Raw genomic sequence first — 6,604 nt, 5'->3', positions numbered from 1 at the left:
TATATATATATATATATAAGATATATATATACTATACTATTTATATATATATATATATATATATATGTATATATATACAATGTATATATATATATGTGTGTTAGTATATATATATATATATATATATATATATATATAGATATATATATATAGATTATTATATATATATATATATCACAACTGAAACCACAATCGGAGGAGAAAAAAACGGAAACCCGAGTCTGTATATTTCGAATGTAGACTACAGTAACAACCATTTACAAAAAAAAATGATAATATTAAATAAATAAATAAATCATTAAATAAATAAATAAATAAATAAAAGAGGGACAGGGGGAAAAATAAATAACGCCTACCTTGACTCGAGTGGTGACCTAGGAAACATGAGATGTGTGGTGATGAAAAGTCCTGAAATGATGTCAGAAGACTACTGCCCCTTTGAGGTGTTCATACTTGGTGTTTATTCTATTAGTGTGGATTCCACCATCTTCCTTCTGAACCCACAACTAAATTTATATAAGCGACCATCTTTGTTCCAGTCGAGATAGTGAGTGAACCGACTCACATGCAAGAACACTTGGACTCTCTTGCCCGTATCTGATGTAACGCTCGTGTTCGTTCAGCCTTGTCCTCAAGTCTCTCCCTGTCTGGGCAATGTAAACTAAATCACAATCCTTTCACGGGACAGAATAAACATCTGGATTGTGTTCTTTCAACCTTTTTTCTCAATGGTGTTCGGGTAGTTGTGAACTAACTGTAACTTATCCTTGGGAAAAAATGGTCACGTTGTTAAGTGAATCGGAAAGGAGACAACAACGGAATTTTTGTGGATAAAATGTTGGCAGTGTTGGAGGGGGTGTTGAAAAGCTAGTTCTGGCTTAGCTGAGGGCTTTATCCAAGAACCAAGCAGGGTAAATTATTTTAGTGAGTTGGGAGAAAATGTCCCGACGCTACATTTCTTTTTACGTTATCAGGATGTTGACTGAAAAAAATAAAGATAACTGCCTTAATGGGTATTTTTTCTATACACCGTGAAAGACAGTCTATTCCCATTCCTCATAATCAAAATGTCTAAGAAAGGTTCAATTTACAAAAAAAAAAAAAAATCAAAGGGATCCCACTTTTCTTCCCAAAAAGTAAAAATGTTACTAATGTATCTAAGCCATGACATAACCGGGGTTTGATAGCTGGAAGAAGAACGCTTTCGAAGAACTCCATGTGGAGATTGGCAAAAACAGAAGAAATATTGGAACCCATGCTACAAACATACTTTTGTTTGAAAAAGGAGTTAAAAAAACAAAAAAACAATGAAGAAACAGAAGTGGGAACTACAGAGAATTATTTTTGAGATAGGAGGGTGGAATTTGTCCTGGAATGGTTGTAGCTTGGTTTCCAAGGACAAAACATCACCAACACAAACGCTCGTAAATAAAAAAATGTAATGTCGAAACTTAGCATCTTACGGCCTGAAATGGTGATATTCCTAACTTCTGAAATTAAATCTTCTGAGTGTTTAATATGGGAACTGGAAAATTTACCCACAAACGATGAAAGTAATTCCGCAAGCCTTTTGGATAACTTACTGAAACAAGAACCCCGGTTGGTAACAAAGGGTCTAAGAAGGGTACTTTTTTTGTGTCATTTAGGAAGACCAAAAAAGTAAGGCAACGTGGGATTAAAAACTTTTACCTTGGATAAGTATTCAGTGGTGGTGATTTTACGTACATCCATATTGAAGAAAACAGCCATGTCTTTAAGTTTTTTTTTGTTAATTTTTTCATGAGAGTTGTCATTGAGGACGTCCGGGGCTTTATCGACATACCCGTACGTCTCGAGATCTAAAATAGCTACATTCCCTCCTTTATCTGTCATAGTAATAATAATGTTATTCATATTTTTAAGGTCTTCCAACCTCTATTTGTACCGTTTGGATAACCCATTGTCGCACTTAAAACAATCTAAGAATTTGTCAAGACCAACGGGAAAATCAATGGCATTGTGTCTTTCTCCCTGGTATTGTGGTAACTAAACCACATATAGAAGTGTTAGACCTTGGCCCGAATTTTGCATTAAAACCAGAAAGACACAATGTGTATAATGTGTATACATATATATATATATATATATATATATATATATATATATATATATATATATATATATATATATATATATATATGTACATATATTTGCATATATATACATGTATATATATACATATATATATATATATACAGTATATATATATATATATATATATATATGTTATGAAGGTAAGACAGATGAGAGGAAAAGGTGTTTGAGAAACGCGGGTTAGAGCGAGAACACTATATTCCTGACGTTTCGACTGCAAGTCTTCTTCTGAAGAAGACTTGCAGTCGAAACGTCAGGATAATAGTGTTCTCGCTCTAACCCGCGTTTCTCTACCACCTTTTCCATATATATATATATATATATATATATATATATATATATATATATATATATATATATATATATACATATACATATACCAAGGCTTTTTCCCCCTTACAAGGAAGGTAGCCAAAAAGAAAAAAGCATAAAATCATCCCCATCTATTCCATCCCTGAATACACTCCACTCCCCTCCACCCTCCCTCTTATTTTAGCACCTCCTGGATGACGGAATGATCATCTCTGCACATTGTCCACTGCCCTGGGTCAGAGGCAGTGTCGCAGGACACAGCACATCCACAGCAAGGCCGCTTCATTAAATCGGGACCCCCCTTCTCCGTCCCCCATGCATAAAAGGAGAAGACGGGGAGAAATCCCTTCGGGCTGCGTCAAATTTTGCTCACACATACTACCTCACCCCCCATCCCCTCACCCATTCCACCTCACGCATCACAGCATCATCCATATACAATCATTCTCCATTCACCCCTGTTTTCTGTCCTCTCCCGTCCTTCCTCAACAGACATTCCCCTTTTCCCCAAAACCCCCTTCACCCCATCCATCCACCTCATCCTAGGACGTCCCCTCATGTTCACTCCCTCCACATCTGCCTTCCATACCTCTTTTACTAGTCTTTCTTCACTCATTCTTTCCATGTGTCCAAACCATATCATATATATATATATAAATATATATATATATATATATATATATATATATATATATATATATATATATATGTATATATATATATATACATATACATATACATATACAAAATAACTACAGGAGAAGAGAAACTTGTTGATAGTAAGTACTTTCGTATATTACATCTTCACATTAAATGACAGAGATACAGAATTGTGTTTAAATATAAGTATCAGGTGGCAACCATAGGGGAGAGGGGGGTGGGGGAGACAATACAATGGGAGAAGGGGGGATGGCCTTACCTCTATCGACCTGACCAACACATAAGGCTCAATCTGGCGGAAAGATCTCGGTGACCATTTGGGTTACCAATTTATCACATTTAAAATGACCATAACTTAAGTTTATACTTTTATCAAACATGCCTGATATTAAGCAGGATTCTATTATATTTCTTTCTTGTAGGATTTTTCCTTTGGCTAAAATTTTTGCTTTAGACCAATCAATATGATGGTTGTATAATGCTTTATGTTGAAATAACGCATTATTTTCTTGGGCAGATTTCACACTATATTTATGTTGGGAAATCCTTGTTTCCAAGTTTTTCCCAGTTTTTCCAATATAGAATTTGTTACAATCTCGGCAATGAATTTTATAGACCACACCGTTGTTGTTAGGAGGGCTGTTCATAATTAGAGTTTTCTTAGTGGTGTGGTCATATTTAAAAGCTACTTTTATATCCAATTTTTTGAGTAGGTTGACAATGTAAGAGGGTAACAGAAATCATTGGTCGGGACGACAAACGGTAGCTGCCGAGCCCTGTAAGAGGCTGGTAGATGGAAATATAGATGAAAGTAGAAAAGAAAGTAGATGGAGAGGTAGATAGAGAACGAATGCTAATCCAAGGTCAGTTGTTATGAAAACAACGGCCGACAGGCGACAAGGATAGCTGAGTCAAACTCGCGCCTTGTATATATAACAAAATGCTGAGTATCGCCTGGTGGTCCCAATATTGTTTATACAGAGGTGACTGTTGTAATTGTAAGCGGACAAGCCATTTTTTGTTGCGACATAATGCTTACGTGGTGGTATCGTTTGGAAGAGTATAACAGCCTCTCTGATTGGGGAAAATTGTGGAGGAGGAGAAAAATTATTGGCGCAGAGAGGAAAAGTCACGCCCTTAAGGTGTGGCACTTGTTTGAGAAGTAAAAGACTATTGGATGAAAAAAAGAGTGATGTCAGAACGAAGGTAGCTTGACGTAATGTAGAGGGTTCCGAGTGGGACTCTCAGGGTGTACAAATCTAGACCAAGAAGCATCTTTAAACTACACCCTATTTTATTCACCTCTCAAGCTACAGAAGGAAAAAGGCAATGGGCCTTAAGAACCAATTGTAAGAACTACTCTGGAGAATTACGGAACTTATAGAGAGAGGAGACGGGGGTGACAGTGAGGTGACAACACTACTAAGACAATTTTCATGAAAAGGAAGAACAAGTGTATTAAGTTGTTTATGGTTTCCTTGTTCTTAAAATTGCAAGTTTTGTAAAAGCGTTTCTTGATGGTATTTTGACATAGATTAAGAATATGAGTGGGATATCTTAACTTTTCCCCAATATTCCGGATAGTTCTAATTTCGTCATCAATAAATGCAAGATCTGAAATCCTGTAAGATCTGAAGTACATAGAAATAAAAACTGATCTTTTACCATTGATATGGTGATTGGAATAAAAATGAACATAGGAAATAAAATTGGTAGGTTTTCAATATATATATATATATATATATATATATATATATATACATATACATATACACTGAATGGTTCCCAGTGATCAATTGACATCTTTTTTCAACTACAAATCACTTTTAATTCTATGCCATCGCAGTCGAGACTGAAGAATCGCTCGATGGAGGCATCCGCTGGAAATTGAAACGTGGGCGATCCGAGGATTCGAACCCAGTTAACCCGTAACAAAGTTACAGTGACTTAAACCAATACGCTATCAACAGAGATATAAGTTGAGTACGACTTTCTTGTATTTGTATGCTCAAATTACATACACCTACACGAAATATTGCATTCAACCCACCTCCGCAATGATGGTGCATTTAGCTAGTATGTGCACGTGGGAAAGTTTATACATATACACTGAATGGTTCCCAGTGATCAATTAATATCTTTTTTCAACCACAAATCACTTTTAATTCCATGCCATCGCAGTCGAGACTGAAGAATCGCTCGATGGAGGCATCCGTTGGAAATTGAAACGTGGGCGATCCGAAGATTCTAACCCAGCTAGCCCGTAACAAAGTTACAGTGACTTAAACCAATTCGCTATCAACAGAGATATAAGTTGAGTACGACTTTCTTGTATTTGTATATCCTCGAATTACATACACCTACACGAAATATAGCGTTCAACCCACCTCCGCTATGATAGTGCATTTAGCTAGTATGTGCACGTGGGAAAGTTTATACATATACACTGAATGGTTCCCAGTGATCAATTAATATCTTTTTTCAACCACAAATCACTTTTAATTCCATGCCATCGCAGTCGAGACTGAAGAATCGCTTGATAGAGGCATCCGTTGGAAATTGAAACGTGGATGAGCCGAGGATTCGAACCCAGCTAGCCCGTAACAAAGTTACAGTGACTTAAACCAATTCGCTATCAACAGAGATATAAGTTGAGTACGACTTTCTTATATTTGTATGCTCGAATTACATACATCTACACGAAATATAGCGTTCAACCCACCTCCGCTATGATAGTGCATTTAGCTAGTATGTGCACGTGGGAAAATTTATACATATACACTGAATGGTTCCCAGTGATCAATTAATATCTTTTTTAAACTACAAATTACTTTTAATTCCATGCCATTGTAGTCGAGACTGAAGAATCGCTCGATGGAGGCATCCGTTGGAAATTGAAACGTGGATGAGCCGAGGATTCGAACCCAGCTAGCCCGTAACAAAGTTACAGTGACTTAAACCAATTCGCTATCAACAGAGATATAAGTTGAGTACGACTTTCTTGTATTTGTATGCTCAAATTACATATATCTACACGAAATATTGCGTTCAACCCACCTCCGCAATGATGGTGCATTTAGCTAGTATGTGCACGTGAGAAAGTTTATACATATACACTGAATGGTTCCCAGTGATCAATTAATATCTTTTTTCAACCACAAATCACTTTTAATTCCATGCCATCGCAATCGAGACTGAAGAATCGCTCGATGGAGGCATCCGTTGGAAATTGAAACGTGGATGAGCCGAGGATTCGAACCCAGCTAGCCCGTAACAAAGTTACAGTGACTTAAACCAATACGCTATCAACAGAGATATAAGTTGAGTGCGACTTTCTTATATTTGTATATCCTCGAATTACATACACCTACACGAAATATCGCGTTCAACCCACCTCCGCTATGATAGTGCATTTAGCTAGTATGTGCACGTGGGAAAATTTATACATATACACTGAATGGTTCCCAGTGATCAATTAATATCTTTTTTCAACCACAAA

This window comes from Oratosquilla oratoria, chromosome 25, assembly GCF_046742065.1.
Source record: "Oratosquilla oratoria isolate Oo_2021 chromosome 25, ASM4674206v1, whole genome shotgun sequence".
In the NCBI taxonomy this organism is placed as follows: Eukaryota; Metazoa; Arthropoda; class Malacostraca; order Stomatopoda; family Squillidae; genus Oratosquilla; species Oratosquilla oratoria.
Note: the sequence above shows the minus strand (reverse complement) of the source record.